The sequence below is a fragment of the Sus scrofa genome, chromosome 3 (assembly GCF_000003025.6).
Source record: "Sus scrofa isolate TJ Tabasco breed Duroc chromosome 3, Sscrofa11.1, whole genome shotgun sequence".
NCBI classification, from domain to species: Eukaryota; Metazoa; Chordata; class Mammalia; order Artiodactyla; family Suidae; genus Sus; species Sus scrofa.
This window is the reverse complement of record NC_010445.4, coordinates 88,914,337-88,938,163: the sequence shown is the minus strand read 5'-3', so window position 1 is coordinate 88,938,163 and position 23,827 is coordinate 88,914,337. Positions and strand designations below refer to the sequence as shown.

General features: G+C 34.4%; 1 long non-coding RNA gene across 1 annotated transcript in view; it reads left to right on the top strand.

Annotated features, from left to right (window-relative positions):
• The window catches only part of LOC110260015, a 216,338-nt gene that overhangs the window by 136,578 nt on the left and 55,933 nt on the right, over positions 1 to 23,827 (top strand). Inside the window, exon 3 of the long non-coding RNA XR_002342722.1 lies at positions 22,720 to 22,779. This is a non-coding gene — a long non-coding RNA (uncharacterized LOC110260015). The remainder of the gene's footprint in view (positions 1 to 22,719; positions 22,780 to 23,827) is intronic.

Genomic DNA, 23,827 nt, shown 5'->3' with positions numbered 1-23,827 from the left:
CATTGTGCTGCTCTGTCAGGCAGATAAATTATGGATATTTTCTTGATTATTCTATCTGACCAGGTGTTTGTTTCTATTTTAGTTGGTCTTAAAGGGGTGTTGGGAATCTGGCCATCTTTCACAGAGCTAGAGGGGTATCATCTTTTATGGTTGTAACCCTTGGCTGGGACAACAGGAAGCCCTCAAGTAGACTCAGAAAGTATTGAGTTCACAGAAGAGAGAGTCAGCATGGACAAAGAAAGCAGGTCTCCAAAATGTTTACATGGATTGGCTTCAAGGAGAGGTAAGGAATGAGCAAGGGTTGGAATGCATTCTACTTTGAAAGTAGAATGAATTTAAAAGGTAAATACTACTTTATTTAATTTCCCAGTTTTCTGAAAAAGTTTTAAATTTTTTCCATTTGTTTTTGGATATCTACTTCTATGTGAAGTCAAAAATCATTAAAAAAAAAAAAAAAATCCCTGAAGGCTGACTTAATATTTTTAGCTGTTAGGACCTGATCCCAGTAATAAATTTGTTGCCTATAAAGGTGGAACAATATGAATAATCACTATTAATGTCCTGTATTTTTCCATAAAGCTGTAAGAAAGTCATCAATTTAGAAAGAATGGAGACAGATTGGAGATACATTGTTAAGATTTGCAGAAATTACTAGGGATATTGGGAAAGAAAGCAATGACCAAGAACAGTTTAAAGAATTGTCAGAGCTAAAAGATCAGCTAAATTTGGAGACATTTAATTAGTAGTGGTTTTGTTTGCTTATTTGCTTGTTTTTGTTATTTTTTTATATTAGTTCAGTGAGTTGATACATGTAAAGAGAAAAAAAAAAGATAGCAGTTTGAAGAAGCAGATGTGGTAAGTTAGAAAGAACTGGGGGAAAAGGAAATTTTTTGGTATCCTCCAAAAGAAAGGGTCTTAGGAAAGCTTTTTCCTGCTGTCTGCTGACATTGCCTCATCATTATCATTGCTGTTATCACTGTTGTCTTGATTTGTTATAATCATTGATGAATAGGAATTGCATTAAATACATCCTAATATTTCATAATTGCACGGCATTTTTAACTGGTTGAAAAACATGGTTGAACATCTCTTTCATCTGTGTGCTTCTTTAAGTCTGAGTTATTTGGGTAAGGTCAATGTTACAGATCCCCAGAGCCAGGACTAAAACTTCATAGCTTTGTTTCTGGGTGGATATCAGAATTGCTAATCAGGTGATCTTGTGCAAGCATTTGGAAAATAGAAGTGAGACAGTGGGTATCTACCTATCCTTTTAGCTTTTTTTCTTCTGTCATGCAAATATGAAGAATTAAGTGTTCTCAAAGCAATGTTCAAGCATCCATTCTTCAGTATTCTGGATGTTGGAAGGCAGGTGTAAGTTGAGGCACTAGTCAAATTTCTTTTCCAGTATCTGGTCACCAGCTTTGTGAGTGTGAAACAACAAAAGCTATGTCATTTATTCTAACTTGCTGCATATATATATATTTATATGATAAGAAATTACATAAATTCTCTCAGCCTCAGTTGCTTCACTTATATAATGGGAACATTTCCCTTTAAGTCTTTGAATATTTACTTTTTACCCAGCTTGTGTTTTACATTCCTTCCAGTAATGAAACTTTTGTTTCTGTTGTTTGTGAATTCCATTGTGGTATAGTGTTCTCTAAATACTTTTGCTAATCTTAACATAAAAAGACTACATAATTTTTTGTAAATCATATTTTCAGTTTTCTCAACTGAATGATGCAAATGTTTACAAATATTTTCACTTTGCTTTCTATAACTGTGCTAAATATTCACCTGTAGCATCCTAATTAGAAGATGTTATTTCTGGGAACTAATACTACCAGTCTAAAAATAACCACTGCTATTCTCTTTTCTTGCTTACTCAATTTACAAATCATTCAAAGGTGTTTGCTCATGTAAAATTATATTCTGTGAAACTTGTGCTTCTCATAAACAGTTGGAGACAAGGAAGATGTCATCCCTATGACAAGGTGGTTTCAGTTATTATTTGGTTGAAAATTCAGTTATTATTTGGTTGAAATTTTCAACCAAATAATTCAGGGCTACCTTTCTATGAGAGTCTAATTCAGGGCTACCTCATAGAAAGGAAATCTCTTTGAACGATCTTAATTTTCCTGGTCTGTGTTGAACATCCCTTAAGTTTAGAGTGATAGATTGCTGATTGCTCAGAGAGCTGCTAAGGAAACAGGTTCTTCCCAGTGATATGTTAATATTGTCCTTTATCTTAATCTAGGGCCTCTTTTATTAACAAGGATATCTGGGGGAAATTATAGGAAAGTCCAGGTGCCTGGATATAACTTCCTTGTCATTCCTTTGTACCCTTTGTGAAGATGTTATATTGACTCTCACCGTCTTTTCACATGTAGGCTAATTTAGCATGCTTCTGTCATGAAGAGTTGTCAGTTATATGATAACAAAGAATAAACTATCTGACAGACTCAGATTTGCATATCCTAGTATCAAAGAATACCCAGTTCAAAATTACAGATATATCTTTACAAAATGCTTCATAAAGCTGTAAATTATAATGTAAACTGTAATTCAAAGTAACATAAATAATACTATTTTAATAGCAAATAAAATTAACTATTATTTCAGAAAAGGTCAATTATTTCAGTATGATTCTTTACTTTACCTAATTAACTTGAACATATAATCTTTCAAAAATAAACTTGATTCTGGTCTTACTCGTACCCAAACTGTGCCTGTGCTATCAGAATTTGCCATTTACTCATTGTAACCTGTGCTTAATAAAAATAAATGTCCTTATTTAAGTGAGGCAGCAAGTTATGATAGAAATAGCATTGAGTTTACAGCTTTTAATCCTACCTCTTCCTTTAGCAGACTCAATATGACATTGAGTCAGTTATTTTAATATTCCTGCATTCATTTTCCACTTCTGTCAATTGGGGACAGTTTTATCTTTGAAATGTTATTTTAAGGATTAAAATCAGTAGCAATATACAAAATATATTAACACAAGCACAAATGCTTGCTACATAGCAGGTAAATAACCTCCTAAAATTTCACTACCATTATTTGAATGCCAATTTACATAAGATTAATCTAACATTATGTTTTCTATTTATACTTTCTTTTTTCCAAGAGATATTTCCACTGTCATAGCTACTGTTTCATTTGTGGTAATATTATTTCACAGTTCTATCAAACTGATCATTGAAGCTGCACTGAAAGCTAATAATATCTCTTAAATATTCACCTTTTTTTTTCCTCCTTAGAAGAGGATATATGCAAACTATGAAACAACGTTAAGAAATCATGGTGTTCCCATTGTGGCTCAGCGGTTAGCGAACCCAACTAGCATCCATGAGGACGCGGGTTCGATCCCTGGCCTCACTCAGTGGGTTAAGGATCCGGTGTTGCAGTGAGCTGCGGTGTAGATCACAGATGAGGCTCAGATGCCACATTGCTGTGGTTGTGGCAAATGCTGGTGGCTATAGCTCCGATTGGACCCTTAGCCTGGGAACCTCCATATGCCATGGTTGCGGCCCTAAAAAAGACAGAGATACATTGGTTAAAACTTGATTATGAGGAACTAAATGAGAATTGACTATAATTACATAAAATGTAAAAAAAAAAAAAAAAAACAAAGAAAAAAAAAACCTGAAGTTCCCGTCATGGCTCAATGGTTAACGAATCCAGCTAGTGCACTGTGTCTCCTAATTCTCCAAATACTATTGCTCCTTGGAGACTTTACTCAAGTTCTCACACAGGACAAAACTCTCCAACTCCCTATTTAAAAATCTTTTGTTGGAGTTCCCGTCGTGGCGCAGTGGTTAACGAATCCGACTAGGAACCATGAGGTTGCGGGTTTGGTCCCTGCCCTTGCTCAGTGGGTTAACGATTTGGTGTTGCCGTGAGCTGTGGTGTAGGTTGCAGACGCAGCTCGGATCCCGCATTGCTGTGGCTTTGGCGTAGGCCAGTGGCTACAGCTCCAATTAGACTCCTAGCCTGGGAGCCTCCATATGCTGTGGGAATGCCCCAAGAAATGGCAAAAAGACAAAAAACAAAAACAAACAAACAAACAAAAAAATGCTGAACGACATAAAAATATAGTGGAAATGTGAAATAGTTTTTGAGGTATTATTTTTCACTTTCTCTAATCTGATTCCCAGTATACAGTTCATTAGCAAGTCCTTCTGGCCAGAAAATGTAGGTTATATCTTCTAGTTTCCTAGAATAGTTAGACTTACTTTGTTTGCAAAATCTTCCCAAGTATAAAGCCAATTATATATATGTATATATATATATTTTTTTTTAAATACGTATAAATTCATTTATTTATTGCCGCACCCCTGACATATGGAAGCTCCCTGGCTAGGGATTGAATTGGAACTGCAGCTGGCAGCCTATACCACAGCCACAGAAATGCCAGATCCAAGCTGCGTCTGTGGCCTATACCACAACTTGTAGCAATGCCAGATCCTTAACTTACTGAGTGAGGCCAGGGATCAGACTGACATCCTCATGGACACTAGCAGGTTCTTAACCCACTGAGCCACAACAGAAATTCCTAAAGCCAATTTTTTAACAATGTATACATTTTTATTAAGCCATTAATACAAGGATATGGTGAAGTAGAACTTTCTGCAAAATGTGAGATCAACCAGTAATCAGGAAATACTTCTATTAATATGTAAGGAAGTACAGGGCAAGTTAAAACTGTATTTTACTCAGAGGTAATATACTGCTGAATGGTGACCAGGTGAAAAACGCAATAAATGTGAAAAGTATTTGCAATAGTGTCTAAACTTATTTTTTCAAACTGTTGCTTACAATATAACTCCCTTTAGCTGGCCATGCAAAAACTCATTATTCAAATTTGTATCTCAAACACCTAAAGCTTGAAGACTGTTCTATAACATGAAATATAGTTTGAAAGGCAGGAAATGTTTAAGGCACAATGCAGAGTGTTCAGATATTACAGTGTAAGATAACAATTCAAGTTGAAAAGGCAGGGAAAAAAGCAGATAAATGTGGGTCACTTTTTTGTTTAGTTTGTTTTTCAGAATACCATAGTTAATTTATAGTTGAATATATCTTTTGGGAATTGGTTATTAGAAAAATATTTTAATTGGTTACAAGAAGAAAAAAGGAATTTCTAAAAAGATTGATCTGTCTACAACCTGGTTTTGAGCTTAAGAGTCCCTGGAGATCAGTGGCTAAATGTATGATTTCATATGAACAAAAAATTAAGCAAAAAATACTGGAAGCCAGTGGGGGGAAAACCGGAAAAAAAAAAAAAAAGACAAGAATAGACAATTTTTAAAGCATTATGTGTGTGGGTTTGTGTGTATGTAATCAACCCTTAAGTGTTTGAAAAAATATTCAAGTTCAATCACAATAATTGAATTATTTCTATTTATTTATTTATTTATTTATTATGTCTTTTGCTTTTTGAGGGCCGCACCACGGCAGATGGAGGTTCCCAGGCTAGGGGTCAAATCACAGCTGCAGCTGCCAGCCTAAACCACAGCAACACAGGATCCAAGTTGTGTTTGTGACCTATGCCACAGCTCACGGCAATGCTGGATCCTTAACCCACTGAGCAAGGCCAGGGATCGAACCACCAACCTCATGGTTCCTAGTCCAATTCGTTTTGGCTGTGCCACAACGGGAACTCCCAGAATTATTTTTAAAGATAATAGACAGGAGTTCCCGTCGTGGCGCAGTGGTTAACGAATCCAACTAGGAGCCATGAGGTTGCGGGATCGATCCCTGCCCTTGCTCAGTGGGTTAACGATCCGGCGTTGCCTTGAGCTGTGGTGTAGGTTGCAGACGCGGCTCGGATCCCGCGTTGCTGTGGCTCTGGCGTAGACTGGTGGCTACAGCTCCGATTCGACCCCTAGCCTGGGAAACTCCATATGCCACGGGAGCGGCCCAAGAAATAGCAAAAAGACCAAAAAAAAAAATAAAAAATAAAAAAATAAATAAAAATAATAGACAAAAAAATACTGAGAAACCATTTTCTTCCATCAGATTGCTGAAACCAGCAGTTATTTGAAAAACTTAATAATTCACGTTTTCTCCAGCGTTTAGTATTTTTAGAATTCATTTTTTGTTATTTGATAAGGTAGAATGGTATTTTATTTTGCTTATTAAAATTTCTTGATTATGTTTTAGACTAAATCTGTTTATTAGCCTATGTATTTCCTCTCTAATGAAAAGACTATGTCTTCTGTCCATTTTTATCTTTCCTTAAAACTTTGTAATTTATACATGTTAAAAAGACCCTCTCCCACTTTGTTTTCTTTTTTATTTTTATTTTTTTCTTTTTTGACCACCCCACGGCATATGGAGTTCCTGGGCCAGGGATCAAATCTGAGCCACAGTTGCGACCTATGCCACAGCTACAGCATAGCTGTACTGCTGTGTATTGCTGGCCTGGTTGTACCAGCTGGGATTGAACCTACATCCTGGCTCCTCAGAGAGGGCCTTGATCCTGTTGCACCACAGCAGGCACTCCTCTCCCTCTTTCTAACTTATTTTTTCCCCTCTATATTAAGTATTTTGCTCAAACATCATTCTTAACTAAATCAGCTTTATCAATCTTTCTAGGTTCTTTTTGTAAACACTTTAAGAAATGTTTTCAAAACCTTCATTCAAAAACATCATGTATTTTCCTGTGTTTTAATATTTTCTTTTTTTCCAGGCTTTATTGAGAAATAATTAACATATGACATTGTGTAAGTATTAGACATATAATATGTTGATTTGATCGACGTATGCAAAATGATTACCACCTAGTGTTAGTTAACACCTCCATCACATTATCACCATTTCTTTCTTTCTTTTTTTTTTTTTTTTTTTTTAATTTTATGGCTTCACCCACAGCATCTTAAATTTCCTGTGCCAGGGATAGAATCTGAGCTGCAGCTGCAACTGACAACCTGCTTGAGCCTTTAACCCACTGCCCCTGGCCAGGGATCGAACCTGTACCTCTGCAGTGACCCATGCTACTGTAGTCAGTTTCTTAACTCAGTGCACTGTAGTGGGAACCCCACGATTTCTTTTCTGTGGTAAGAACATTTCAGATCTATTCTCTTAGCAACTTTCAAATATGTGATATAGTATTAACATTAGTCACCATGCTGCACACAAGATCCCCGGAACTTATTCATCTTTTAACTGGAAATTTTTTACTTTTTGACCAATAACTCTCCAATTCTTCTATGAACCAACCGCTTGTAACCACTCTTCTCTATTTATGAGTTTTATTTTTTTAAGATTCTACATGTAAGTGATATCATACAGTATTTATCTTAGTCTTTCTGACTTATTTCACTTAGCAATAATGTGTTTAAGGACCTTCCATGTTATCACAAATCAAATGACAGGTTTTCCTCCTTTTTATGTGTGAATAATATTCCATTTATAATGGAATAAATATTAATCACTTCATATTTATGTGTGCATTGTGTGTGCACTGGTGCACATGTATGCATGTCACATCATCTACACATCTTCATTCATTCATCCATTGACTTAGTTTACTTCCTTAACTTGACTATTGTGAATAAAGCTGCAGTGAACATTTTAGTGCAGATATTCTGTGAGATTGTTTTCATTTCCTTTAGATACATATCCAGAAGTTGGATTGCTAGTACATACAGTAGTTCCGGTCTTTATAAATCCATCTTATTTCTATGGTGCTGTAATGGTGTGCTGAAAATTCTCTGGAAAACTGTACTTACTCAAAGCCTTTCTCACCCATGGGTGATTGTCTAGGACAGTTTTTTCAGAATCTCCAAGATTGCAGACAAAAGAAATTCAACCTGTTCATGAGCCACTGCAGGGTCCACAGCCAGAACTGAGGTCTGTTTGCTTTGATATACAAGTAGACAAGACTCCTTCCCAGTCCTGTGTTGTGTGGTGCTAGATCCCACAGCTCCATCAGAGCCACTTTTGTTCATGACAGATGCCAAATTTTTGTTGTTGAAGAAAGATACAACAACAAAAGTGAGAAATAGCTTGTGCTGCTATGATTCTGATGTCACTTCCAGTATTTTCCTTTTGACATTTTAAGATTGGTGGCTGGATAAAATGCAGGGCCCCTAGGTATATTTGATTTCAGATAGACAGTATGTCTTTTTATATAATTATGTTCTAGATATTTTTTGGGACATAAATACACTAAAGTCCTTATCAGAAATTCAAACCTAACTGGGTATTTTCTATATTTGTTTACTACATTTGTCAACCCTACATTTAAGTTTTGTGAATGTGTGTTTGTGTGTGATGTAAGGTAGAGTTCTACTTTCATTTTTTCCCCTTTCTGTATTGTTTTCATGCTTTATTTTTCATAATTTCTTTATCCCCCTGCCAGACTAAATTTAAAGTATACATTACATGCTTATCATTTTAATTCAGAGTACAGAGATAGGTTGTCTAGGCTGGAAAGGAGGTGTTACCAATCTGAACTGTTGCCTTCATATTGTCACAGTAGTTTTTCTAAAGTATGTTCTTTGACACCAAAGAACACCTGTAAGCCCATGTTTTAGTTTGAAATCTGTTAGCTGAAATTCAGGAAATATACCCTCATGTTACCATGACGTTCATATCTTTTTACCTTTATATAAATAGAAATTTTATAAACATTTACCTCTTAATTGAGGTTAGAAGAAGTACTTTAATCTGGTGCTTGAAGCCATAAAAGCATGATTCTCCATGGTACTTTTACATAATACATTTGTCTTATAAAGTCTGCAGATCAGACACACTCCACTGCTAACTGGTAATTAGATTTCTAAATACTTTCATTCCATCTCTTGCTGAGCGTTATCAGTCCAACTTAACAATGCAGATTATTTGCAGTGCTTGTATACCTAACTCATTATGTAAAAGCTTCTTTGTTACTGAGGCAACTAAAAACTTAGATGTCTATAAAAAATATCTCTTACGGTTTCAAACAAAATACAACCCAAGTGTACACTCCTTCATTCATTCTACTGCCAAAATCACCCCCTTAGAAGTTTTTCCCTCTCTGATTTATCAACTGATAGGTGCTCAAAGGGCACGCTAGAATGATTGCTTCTCAACACCTAAATCTAAGTCTTACATACTCAAAATTAATGTATTTTAGTCATCCGTCATCATGATTTTTAGTATTTACTACAAATACAACATTGTGTTAGACACTATATAGGATATGCAGTTGTCTTTACACAATGCCAAATATCTAAGTTACTAATGGGAAATACAAGGTTTCAGTAGGCAGACCATTATTGAGAGAAGTAATCTTTGCAATGTGAAAACACTGGAGGATGAGATGATTTTTTTATTGGACATGTCTGTGAAGGTGTGCTCATGGGAGAAATTTGGTTTGAGGAGAGCCTTGAATGATTAACTGATGCGTAAGATGTGAAATAAAATATGTTTATAATTTTTGTGAAACAGAATTTTATATTTCTCCCTTTAGCAATTCAATAAAAAGAGCTTTCCTAGACTGGTTATCCAAATGAGATACAGAAATCTTCACCCACTGACCTTCATATTATGTGATTAATTTTACTTCTGTATTGGAAATATTTTATAGAGAATTTTGGTATTATATAAGCTTTGATGAAACTGGTATTAAAATATGTAAGAAAATTAAATAAATTAAAGTAAATAAATAGCAAATGGTTAACTAACTTATTGATTTGTTTCATAATTATTGAAATGTAATGATATCAAAAGGACACATCTCTAGAGAAGAAATTTATCTGGGAGCCCAATAAAAAGGGGCTGGGCTGGGTGCCCAAGTATAGTAGTCCATTTCATGGCCAGCTTTCCTCTTCGAAATAAATTTATTTCCTTTTTTTTCTTCAAAACTAGGAAACATTTTCTAATCATCTTATTCCACTAGCCAAATAATGTCAAGGCTAAAAAGTGGCTTATTTGCCACAACACAGTAAAAAGAACCTTAATAATGCAGAAACAAATCTCTAGTCAAAAAAATTAAAACATAGAGAACAAAAAAGAACCATTAACAAGACTACAAATTTTATCTAACTTTCACAAAAGAGTTATTGGCTCTACATCTCCCTCTGCAAATACCACCTTTAGCAAAACATCATCTACAGTGAACTGCCATGTAAGTGAATTTTGATGATAAGCCAATCATATGTTGACTTTGTTAGGTGACTTTCTGGAGGAACGTTATGCCTTCTTAATGAGGCCTGCTATGTGCTTTCTGTCCATTCCTTTTTTATGCTAGGCTTGGAGGTGTTAAAAACCTGTTATATTTTACAAGGCTAGAATTTTAATCCAAGACTGTATCACCAATCCTATGCCCAAGAGGTGAGAACCAGTAAGGAGGAAGAGGGAACAAAGTCTACCTTTTGTGGAACTTCCTTTGGAAGTTAAAGGAATCCTAAATTGAGATGGAAGAATTTAAGTTGAGGACAATATCATGACAGAATAAAAAGGAGTGAAATTAAATGCTGTTGCAGATAAGATGTTCACATGAGGATGAGCAGAAAGTATTAGGAAATTCCACCTGTCATTCCTTATTTTTTCTGTAAAATAGAGACAATAATGTCTCAGCATGAGGGTAGTGGAATTGGAGACAGGACAAGACCTGCCTACAGTGATGGTTGTAGAAACTAAGAGGGAGAAGTTGGCTGGATAGTAAAAGGTTTCTGGGTGGCCTTAAGGTCCAGTTAGGTTAAAAAACATGATTTGTGTAACCATATGTTGTAGGCCTGAGTGATTTTTCTCAGCCAAAGTGTCAGTATGAGCAAGAAAGTATGGGCAACGAAGAGAATGTGTTTTGGAATCCTGCTGTTCTGGGTCAGATTTTTGCTCTTACTTTCTAGCTATGTGACTTTGGCAAGATACTTACCATGTTTAAACTCTAGATTCCCTGAGTGCAGAAGTGGAATGAGAGTGTCTATATCACAGGGTTATGTGGAGATGAAATAAAAGAATGCATATAAAGAATTTAGCAAAGTATTTCACTCAGAGTAAATACTGAGTAACAATAGCCATTTTAATAGGGGAATTAGTGGTCACTAATAATTTGTTTGAATTCATGAGTATTCAAGGGGTGTAGGAAAAGGACAATACAAAATGAGATGTAAAATACAAGATGAAAATTGATTGGAATAATCAATTTGAGATCTAGATCCTAGAGACAGAGTAAGAATTATAGGAGATTTTCAAGTAACAAGGCCATAGGGGGCACAGGAAGTCTGATGTTGCTAACTGAATAAAGTGTGGGGCTGCCAGTGGACTGACGTCCGTGATAGTATTAAGAAGAAATGCATAATTCACTTTGTTCTTGATTCTATAATGTTTATTAATGTATTGTTATCATTCATTATGAATTCATTTTGTGCCTCTACACTTGAATTGTAAGTAATGTTTACTCCATAACATGTATAATATATTCTTATACAAGTACTGTACATCAACTACAAATATAACAACTATGTGAAAAACTAAGGAAAAAAACTATTTTTGTTAGTTATCAATTTTGAACTTAGAGATCTCATTTTGTAGTTCAAATGAAAGCATCAGATAACTAATTTTATTGTCCATTGTTTTCAAGTAAAGCCATAAATATAGTTTCAAAAATCATGTTTGTTTTAAAAGAGCTTTTTATTTTTAAAGAATGAATGCACAAATAAAAATTACATATTATCATTTAAAATTTTATATGAATTAAGAAGTGAAAAAAATTAGTTTCCTTACTCTCCATTCTCTTTGCAGAACTCCTTTAATTCTTCAGTGCAAAAGAAAACCAATTTTCTTCTCTGTCTTTCCTTATTTCTTTCACTAAATGTGTCTGTCATCAATAATTATATCTATCATTTCCATTTTTATTGAATTTTTTTTTCCTTTTAGAATCATTTTCTACATTGGGGGTTGGCAAAACACCATCTGTGGGCTAAATGCAGTTTTTATAAATAAAGTTTTATTGGTAAACCGTTGTCCCACTTTGTTTATATTTTTTCTATGACTATTTTCATGGTACAGTGATAGAGTTCAGTAGTTGCAACTAACTGTAAATTGTAAAGCCTAAAGCATCCACTATCTGATCTTTTACAGAAAATGTTTGCTTAATTATCTGTGGCTTATATTTTTCCATTTTTCACTTAACTCTTGTCATTTTAGTGTTTTTCTAGGTCAGCATATAAAATATATATATATATATTTTAGTCATTTAATTTATTTGATTTTACACTCTGCATTGCTATACATTAATTTGTTTTTCACTGGTAGAAATTTAGATCCTTTTTAGTTTTTAAGATAATGTCACACTTATTCAATGCATATGAACAGCATTGGTGTATATATTTTAGTTGTTATAGAAAAGCAACAACATTCTATAATATATTAATCAGATAATAAGTTTCATGAATATTCCAACTCATTACAAAATGAAAAGTACAAAGTATGAGAAAAATTCAAATGAGTAGAAATAATATTATGGAAATGACTTAAAAGTACTAAAATAGAATTGAATTATGATCCTCAAATTTTAACAGTATTATACCATAGACTATACCAGTGTTAGTGACTACAAGTTATCTATTCAATGGAAGTTCCTCCCTTTCATTTTTATGGATAAAACATAGTATTTTAATGGGTTTCATTTAAACATGCTTAGTGTTGCAGGCTCCTGTGTATCTAAGAATGGCCTTATAAGACTAGTCTTTTCAAGTAATTATGGAAAGAAATACAGACATGACCCCTGCATGTTAAATGACCATTTGATAATGTTGAGTTGAGTAGTATTATTTTAAAGGTTTACATTTTGAGGTACATTGGATTGGAAAGTATTGTACACTGTTGGTGTATTGGGCTAAAATACTATCCTTGGATTTCCTTCTACCTAATGTTTTTGTGGTATTGGACAATTAAGCCTCTAGCTTTTTAAGCTGTAGTAGTACAACTTTTTGTTATTTGAAACAAACGTATTCCTAACAAGCAATCAGAAATCAATAGTGAGCTATGAATTGTTCTCTTAGGCTGGTATTAACTCTCTATGTGCACACATTATCCCCCTGATGATTGTAAGGACATTGAACACAGGAATTTTTTATAAAGTAGATATATAATACATCTTCAGCTTTAAATACTATTTACATTTCACCATTTCCAAAATTTCTACTTCTATATCAAAATTATTTTCTCAGGTCAAACCTAAGGTAACCAACAGATTTTGTTATCTCTCCTTGGATGTCTGATGCAAATTTCAAATTTAAAACATCCGAAACTGAATGCTTAATTTTATTTACCAAGTTATTATCTTCCTTCAGTCTTCAAAATCTCTATTCACTCCGTTACTCAGGTGGCAACTTGGGTTACTTCCTCTTTACACCCAGCATTACCAAAATGCAATATGTGGCCAAAGTCTACCTCCAGAATTCTGCTAACCCCTCCCCTTTACCTCTAATTCAGTAACATGAAATATACTGTCATCACTCACCACTGCCTCTGAAATTTTAAATAACTAAACACTTTACATTCTCCCTAAATAAACACCTTACATTCCATTCTGCTTCCCTCTTATTGATTTTCCATACAAGAGTGATTTTTTTAAAAATCTAAGTTGAATGTTACTCACCACATCTCTTAAATACTTTGAAGGCTATCTATCACACTATGAAAATGTGGTCTAAAAATGCCTTCTCTGACCAATTTCTATGAATTACTTCAACCTAAGCTTGTTTTCATTTCACTGCTTTTTCATTATGTTAAAGGAATCATGTGTTATTTCAATTGCTAAAACATTCCAAATTATTTTCTATACCTGAAACTCTATTCATAGTGCCCCTATACATTGAATGTCTCCCTAGAAAACTATTACCTTTCTTTATATCTAGGCTTTAACATTGCATCTTTCCTTAGAGAGTCCCTCACTGATATTCAGTCTGAGTTAATATTATCCCTGCTTGTCACCACTTATGTAATTATTCTCTTTGATAGCTCACAGCACCATTACTTTTTTCTTGATAGCACTTTATTATCAAAGGCAGAGGTCATCCATCTCCTTTTGCTTCAACTCTGCATACTCAATAATTAGGACAGTGTATGGAATATAGTAGGTGTACAACAAAAATAGGAAAATAATAGATGAATACATGACACAGAGTTTGCTGAAATGCATTACCAGTGATTGCAGTGATAGATTTCAAAACCAAAAGGGCACAATGAATACTATCAAGACATTATTTATGTTTCTTGAATATTTTGATACCATAAAATCTGGATCCTTAAAATTCAATGAAATTCTGGATTTCAATACTTAATTTTTGATCCTTTTTTTTTTTCCTTTCTTACAGACAATTACTCAATAGTTTCTACTTAAGGGGCATTTTGGCAGTTCAGAATTTCCCCCCAGTTACTGTGAACACTGCATCCTGTAGTCATCCACTATCAAGCTCATGGGTAATCATAGCCATGGGAAATAGGGTTAGGGACATGATTGAATAACTAGAAACATAGTTCTTGTCCTGAAATTTGTTTGCAAAATAAATTATGTTAAACTTTCCAACAGACTTATATGAAACAAAGTGAAAATCATGCAGCCAGCTTGAAATGCACTCCATGTGTTCTGATTTCATGATTTTAGCAGGGATGATTTATCCATTAACACAAAACTTAGAAAGAGACTAAAGGAACAGAGTCCAATATTAGAGGTTATCAATCTCAAATATGTCCATTTTGACAAAGACTACTTTTGTTATTTACTTGTCTTGATTTCTGAATGGAGCAAAATCTTCTTTTGCTTAGATTACACACATATAGAAGATATTCCTCTAAGTAATAATTTATCTTAAATTTATTGAAGGCTACTGATAAATGTGAACCTTAATGTGATCTAGGTACACATTGGCTAAATTGATTAATTTATCCACCTTAGCATGTGCTTCTGTGTTGTAAATATTCATTGTTTCACATTTTGTTGGTGTTTACCTTAATCAAAAAAAGTTTCAATATTTTGTTCTTTATATGGAATACACATTGGCTAAATTGATTAATTTATCCACCTTAGCATGTGCTTCTGTGTTGTAAATATTCATTGTTTCACATTTTGTTGGTGTTTACCTTAATCAAAAAAAGTTTCAATATTTTGTTCTTTATATGGAATATGTTCCTCATTTATATGCTTTAGTTTCTCAGAATATAATTTTTGACATTATGTTTCCTTTATGCTATAAGTAAAATATATTCATGTATAGTGTCAGTTATAGACTGCCAAGTATCCATTTGAAATACTTCATTTAATAATCCAACAGAGATGTTTTCATTTACATATAGAGGATATTGACTGTAATGACAATTTTGTACAGAACATGCACAAAAAAATGAATACCTCAGCAGAAATGTTGGTAATTATGTAAATGTTGGCTTACATATTTATAAATTAATTACTAAACTCTAATATGCATGAATTCACTTAGAATTAGTCTTTATATTTTTATTAGTTTTCATTTTAAACAGTTACTGTTAAAGATTTCATTAAAGCCTTATTTTTTTGTTTGCAAAATCAAGACATTCTTGATAAAAGAAACTTAAAATATAGAAATATGGAGTTCCCATTGTTGCACAGCACAAACGAATCTGACTAGGAACCATGGGATTGTGAGTTTGATCCCTGGCCTCTCTCAGTGGGTTAAGGATCTGGTATTGCTGTGAGCTGTGGTGTAGGTCACAGGCACAGCTCAGATCTGGCATTGCTGTGGCTGTGGTGTAGGCCATCAGCTACAGCTCCGATTGGACCCCTAGCCTGGGGAACCTCCATATGCCATGGGTGCGGCCCTAAAAAAGACAACAACAACAAAAAAATAGACATAAGAAAATGAATCTGAGTATCTTCCATAATTTCATTCTCTTCAATTAGAAGAAATTTAATGAATTCAATAATTTTAGTATAAAATGTCTTAAGTGCTTAATAATTTCTATGTTATCCAGAACAACCTTGATTAAATAAAAAAAATAAAAATATGTAATTGCCAAAAGCAAATACATTTCCATTTCTAAGTACAGGTTTTATGATATCCACTGTTTTGGGTCTGTTAAAGTGTGTTGAAATTAATCACAGCAGATTTTAGTCCATGAGTAACTTTTCCTGAAATTTCTTTGTAAACTCTTCAGTGTTCTAGCAGAAAATCTTATGATTCTTAGAGTAGTAATCTTTAGCCTAGTCATTCCAGAGTATGTGCTCAGCCTAAACTCTCTGTTCCTCTCTTACATGTTGTCTATTTTCCTCTTTTTATTTGTGTAATTCCAATTTATATTATGAAGATTCAGTGTTGGTTTATAATATCAAACATCTTTGCCCAGCTTGTGACTCATGTTTATAATTTCTGTTGTCCCTTTTACTAAGCAAAAATGTATAATTCTTATTGAATTTTTCAAGCATTTCTTTTGCAATTTAGAGTTGTTCTTAAGAACGTTTACACTTGGTGGTCATGTAGCCATTATCTCGTATGTTCTTTTAAATGTTTTAAGGTTCGCTTTTACAGTTTGATCTTTATTCTACCTGAAATTGATTAAGATGTGAATTGAAAATGATAATGCGTTTTTTTTTTCAATTTGGATACTGTCTTGTTTCAAGTCTTCTTTGGTAAAATGTAATCTTACAGTCATGAATTTGTCATACAGAGGAAAGGGTTTGAAGATTGGTGAATATTAGCTAACTAACATATATAGAAGCTCTATTTTGTATACAATGGAATACAATTTTGCAAAAGATAACAATCATATCATATTAGGGTATGTTCATAAAACATGGCTTCTCGTATCTGCCTGATTTTCTCACAAAGATGCAATGGTATTTTGCCTCATCAGGGTGAGATCATAATTTGTTGACAGAAAATTCCAGATAGGGATATACCTGGCATCTTCTGTACTCAAAATTGTTTTCCTAGAATAATTACAATAATACTGTATAATTACACAAGCTAACTTTAGTTTTCTAACTTCCTTGGAGTGGAACTACAGCCAGTTTGGACATAATTCTGATACATGCAACCAGGTTTATTTGCTGCAGTGTTATATATTTATTACTATGTATTTGCTGATTCATAAATGTTTTGACATAGGAGCAAACTTCTTGTCAATGAGTAGTCGTAAACAATCCTATATCCTCTGTATTGCAAGTTGTGTTAGTTAACTAGGACTGCCATAACAAAATACGGAATTGCTTAAACAATTGAATTTTATTTTCTTAGAGTTCTAGATTCCTAAAGTCCAAGATCAAGATGTCAGAAGACTTGGTTTCTTTTAAGACCTTAGTTGTTAAATTGCAGATGGCTGCCTTCTCCCTGTGTCCTCAAGTAGTGGTCTCTCTGTATACTTTCATCTGCTATCTCTTATAAGGACATCAGTCAGATTAGATTATGGTCCACCCAAGGGTCTTATTTCAACTAATCTCTTTAAATCTCTTTAAATGCCCCAGTTGACATAAACACAATCACGTTCTGATATACTGGGGGTTAGGTCTTCAACATATAACTGGTGAGGTACACAGTTCAACCTATAACATAAAGTTTTAGAGGAACCTAATTTGAGAACATATTGAACTTAAATTATATCCAGAAAGAGTTTGAAATGTAAGCTAGAACTCTGGATGTGACTAAGTGTAGAAATAAATGTGGAAGATTGAAAGAGAAGATAGAAGATAGTTAGGCACTGAAAATAGTAAAATGATCTCGTTGATGGTGTAGATTAAAGGAGGTAAATTAATCAAAAAATGATAACAGAAAATAATCACAAAATAATTAGAACAATGGAATAGTACAGAAGCCAAGGACATAGAAAGTTTCCAGATAAGAAAGCCATGGAATAAACTTTCAGATTGTATTACAACCAGAAAATGAGAAAATATATCATAGGCTCATGTCAAATTGAGTTATAAGTAAAGATTCATGAGAGAAGGCTAGAAGAGCATAGATTATTTCAGAAGGGACAGCTTACGAGTGATTCCATGAAATTCATGGTAAAATCAGAATATATTTAGTTGAGTTAGGAGGGAGAGTCACCTTTCATTATATAACTTACTATACTGTTTTGATTTTTCCTTTAATATAAACATGTATTATGCTTAAGGAAAATAAAATAGGAAAGAAACAAAAGGTGATTTACTTAGTATGAAATGTGAAACGTGAGTGATTTTTGCTTAAAAAAAAAAAAGAAAATCTTTCTGTGTTATACCAGAATATGGTTAGTGCCAAAGGAAGGTGTCATTCTCTGTGAGTTTGCTATATTATATTAACCCAAGTCCAAATTACTGTCATCTACTTGTGATTACTTGGACTTTTAGCCCTGCTGCTATTTATGAAACTATACTCCATCCACTGTACAACAGGAAGAGTTATATGTTTAACTCATAACTCAAACCATGCTTAATGCCTTTGATTTTCCATGGATCTCAGACTAACATGTAAATTCTTTAAGATAGATGTATATCCTCGTGTGATATGACTCTTCTTTACCAATCTAGCCCTATAGCATTACATTCTTTATGAACTACATTTCAGGCCTCCTTTTCTGTTATTTAAACATCAAACTTTTCCCCCCTACAAACTGTATACTTGACTAGAATGCCCTGTTTCCATGCCTGTAAGTTTGAGCTCATTCATATCATCCACACCTTAATTAAAAGTTTCCATCTTCAAACTGCTCTACCTGGAGTTCCCTTGTGGCTCAGCTGTAACAAACCCAACTAGTATCCATGAGGATGCAGGTTTGATCTCTGTCCTCGTGGAGTGGGTTAAAGGATCCAGTGGTCCCATGAGTTATGGGGTAGGTTGTAGAAGCTGCTCGGATCCCATTGTTGCTGTGGCTGTGGTGTAGACCAATGGCTGCAGCTCTGATTCAACCACTAGCCTGGGAACCTCCATATGTTGTGGGTGTGCCCTCCCGCCAAAAAAAGACAAAGTACTGTAACTAACGTCATTCCATTTCTGACATCAACTTTCTATTTTATTCTCCTGTTTATTCTCTTCACTAAATTTTGTATAACTGTTCTTTTGTATTAACGTATTTAATATATGTTTCTTCCTTAGATTATATGATCTGTGAAGGTAAAAACCCTGAACGTTTTCTTTACAATGTATCCCCAAATCTTATAATTTCATTTAAGACATGAGGTAATCAGTATCTATGAATTAACAACAACAAAAAATGTTCCTTATTTAGTATTTTATAGTAATGCATTTATTTTATTTATTTTTATTAAAGTTTAGTTAATTTACAATGGTGTGCCAATTTCTGCTGTATAGCAAAGTGATCCAGGCATATACACACACACACACATACACACACAATTGTTTCCTCATATTATCTTCTGTCATGGTCTATCCCAAGAGATTGGATATAGTCCCCTGTGCTGTACAGTATGACCTTATGACCTCATTGCTTATCCATTCTAAATGTGGTACTTTTCAACTATTAACCCCAGACTCCCAGTCTATCCCACTCCCTCCCCCTGCCTGCCATTAATCTTGGCAACCACAAGTCTGTTCTCTATGTCTGTGAGTCTGTTTCTGTTTTGTATATAGGCTCATTTGTGCCATATTTTAGATTCCACATAAATTGATCATACAGTATCTTACTTTCACTTTGTGACTTACTTCCCTTAGTATGATAATATCTAGTTGCTCCCATGTTGCTTCTAATGGCATTATTTTGTTCGTTTTTATGGCTGGGCAGTATTCCATTGTATATACACACCACATCTTCTTAATCCATTCATCTGTTGATGGTCATTTAGGTTGTTCCCATTTCTTGACTGTTGTGTGCTGCTATGAGCATAGGGGTGCATATATTTTTGAATAAAAGTTTTGTCTGTATATATGCCTAGGAGTGGAATTGCTGGTTCATATGATAGTTCTATTTTTTAGTTTTTTGAGGAAACTCCATATTTTTCATACTGGTTGTACCAATTTACATTCCAACCAACAGTGTAGGAGGGTTCCCTTTTCTCCACACCCTCTCTAGCATTTGTTATTTATAGACTTATTAATGATGGCCATTCTGACCAGTGTCAGGTGGTACCTCATTATGGTTTTGATTTGTATTTCTTGAAGAAACGAAAACAATATAAGAGATCTATGGCATAACATAAAATGTGCCTGTCTATGTATAATGTTAGGGATTCCAGAAGGAAAAAGAAAAGGAGATTGAAAATATATTTTGTTTTTTAAAAAAAATTGTTCCTGTTGTGGCACAGCAGAAGCAAATCTGACTAGGAACCATGAGGTTGTGGATTCTATCCCTGGCCTCGCTCAGTGGGTTAAGGATCCGTCATTGTCATGAACTGTGGCGTAGGTTGCAGATGCGGTTTGGATCTGGCATTGCTGTGGCTATGGTGTAGGCCAACAGCTATAGCTCTGATTTGACCCCTAGCCTGGGAACCTCCATATGCAATTGCGGGTGTGGCCCTAAAAAAAGCAAAAAAAAAAAAAAAAAAATTTAGTTTTTAATTGATGAAATAGCCTGGTTGAGAATGGGAATATATCTCATCTCAGTAGTTAGTTATATATTTAGCATCCAAGCACTTATAAGCATTTAGTTTGTAAGAACACAGTCATTAACAAAAAAACTTAGACTCTGACCTTGTGGATTTTGTTTGTCACACACAGTGTGACAGTGTTCTCTTACAGAAAGTGTTCCCTAGGAAAACACAGTGGAAGTTCATTTAAGAAGCATGCCTGAGAGTCTCCCTATCTTGACTGGATATCAGGAGCCCTATTTTGAGAATTAGGACAAGGAACCTCCTTTCTTTTCTCTTTAGCTCTTCTACATTTCTAAATAAAGATAATTTATTTTCTTATATTTCAAGAGGAGAGGTATATACCTTTAGCATAAGATGGTTATTGAGCCAAGGGAATAGATGAGATCACTGAAAGGGTGTTATAATTTTAAAATGATTTTAGGAGTTCCCGTTGTGGCGCAGTGGTTAACGAATCCGACTAGGAACCATGAGGTTACAGGTTCGGTCCCTGCCCTTGCTCAGTGGGTTAACGATCCGGCGTTGCCGTGAGCTGTGGTGTAGGTTGCAGACGCGGCTCGGATCCTGCGTTGCTGTGGCTCTGGCGTAGGCCGGTGGCTATGGCTCCGATTCGACCCCTAGCCTGGGAACCTCCATATGCCGCAGGGGCGGCCCAAGAAATAGCAAAAAAAAAAAAAAAAAAATGATTTTAAAGTAACAATTTATGTTAGTTTTATTAAATATGGACATGTTTCTAACATAAAAAAAAGTCTTGGTAAGTTACTGCTAGATTTATAAATAGAAAAAAGTCTGTGTATAGCTAGATTCACTGTAATGAAATTATGTTCTTTCTGAACCTCAGTAGGGAACTGGAGGAATAACACCAACCAAAAATGATTGCCGTATTAAATAAACAAAAACACCCCAAGTTTTCACAGAAAATGGCATATAGTAAACTTTCAAGAAATTAAGTTTCTTGTTTTAATTTCCAGCTAATACCCTCAAACCATTTTTAATGCTGATTCCATATTTTATAATAAAATATTCAACAATTTTCCAGGGTTTGAATTTTACCCACTGATTTCAAGTCCCTCAGAATATCAATAGAGATACATTTCTCAACGTTGTAATTTTTTTATTTTATTTTATTTTATTTTGTCTTTTGTCTGTATAGGGCCATACCCGCAGCAAATGTAGGTTCCCAGGGTAGGGGTCTAATCGGAGCCACTGCTGCCGGCCTACGCCAAAGCCACAGCAAGGCCAGATCCGAGCCACGTCTGTGACCTACACCACAGTTCACCGCAATGCTGGATCCTTAACCCACTGAGCGAGGCTGGGGATCAAACCTGTAACCTCATGGTTCCTAGTCGGATTCATTTCCTCTGCTCCACGATGGAAACTCCTGTGATTTTTTTTAAATGTTCCCAATTACTGTATAATTTTTGCCTGGCCAGAACCGTCTTACACCTAAAGTCTATCTTTATATTTTTGCCTGAAAAAAGTTCCACCTAATCTTTTGCAACAGCATTCCTGAATTCCATAACAACAGGATGTGCCACCATCTTCTAAATTGCTGTGCCTCACCTGTCATTTTAACAATTTCTTCCATGATTGTCTATTATATTCGTCATTCAAGTAGACTGAACTAATTGAGAGTAGAAAATAATTTCCTGTGTTTCTTTCTAATATTTCATGTATTTATCTGCAGCACCTAGCAGAGTATCTGTTACAGAGTTAATTATCTCTTCTCTTTTTGTAGTTTAGTTACTATCTTCAGATTATACTACCCTATTAATTAAAATTATTAATATTATAGGAAGGAAAAAAAAACCAGGGCTAGAAAGAACATCAGGGATTTATGTGTTCCACAGGTGTGTTCAGAAATAACAATTGTATGCTTTGATACAACTTATCTAATTCTAGCCATATAGTTTTTAATTCAGTATGTTTGTGGTAAAGTTCTAACACTTGCATTTTGTTTAATTTCAAAATGTGATACTGATGCATGCTCCTAGTTGAGAAATTCTGCTCTCTTTGACCACCTCCTTCCACTCCTTATAAAAAGCAACTGATGCCCTGAGGAGAATTTCTTGACAGGAGACGAACTCAAGTGTTTTGTGACGTTATGCAGTGATCTTTCTTTCCTCTCTATTGCTAACTGGCTTCCAGGTAAGGGAAAATAACTGCACTCTGATTTTTCCTATTTTTTCTTATTTTACTATTCTCTTTGTATTTTTCCACAGGCATTGTAATTTTCTAAAGAGGAATCAAGTATGAAGTTCTGAGGCTGTCAAACTTATCAGGTAAGCACAGGGATTGTGGCAAAAATTTATTCTGGAAGTGATATTCCCAATCAAACCTGAGTAACCATCAGGGTTTATTTCCTTTGTTACATAGGGCTATAATAGCATTTTCCTCAGTCTCAACTCATAAGAAAATATGGAACCAAGGGACGTCACCTCACTTGCACAGATAGAATGTGTTATATCTGTGTTTTCTAAATTAGTACTCAAACCGTGAACAAAAGAAAACATCATATTAAAATCCAGGAGTTCCCGTCGTGGCTCAGTGGTTAATGAATCTGACTAGGAACCATGAGGTTGCGGGTTCAGTCCCTGGCCTTGCTCAGTGGGTTAAAGATCCAGCGTTGCCATGAGCTGTGGTGTAGGTCGCAGACACAGTTTGGATCCTGTGTTGCTGTGGTGTAGGCTGGCAGCTGTAGCTCTGATTAGACCCCTAGCCTGGGAACCTCCATATGCTGCAGGAGCAGCCCAAGAAATGGCAAAAAGACAAAAAAAAAAAAAATGAAAAATAAAATCCATAGTGTAGCTAGAATGAATCCAATCTCATTAGATATTGTCATTTTTGATAATTTTTCATTTGCTAAAATTATTGAATATATGTTATTTAATAAGCCTATTTCATCAGAATAAGAATAATATCTGTGAAACTGGTATTGATTATAATCATTTCAAAATATACTGTAATTATTATTTTTTAATTTGTAAACTGTTTCCTTTTTTTGAAAATGTCAAATCATAAAAAATAGCTAATGCTACCAAAGTCTTTTTCTAATCCCTGAAAGTGAATATTGTGGTCATAATTTTGGAAGAATCAGACCCTTGAAGACCTGATCTTGGAACATCTGGGAATATCTTAAATACAGGGATAGGACATGATTTAATGCCTAGATTATCAACATTTTCAAAGAAATCAAACTCTTCCTATAAAGTTTTCAGTACCTGAAAGGAGAAACCAATCCTAAATAAAAAAGTTGCAAGAAGATATTTACAAGCATTCATGCTTAAAGGTAAATTTCACCATGGATCCTTTAATAATTTTATCCAAAAA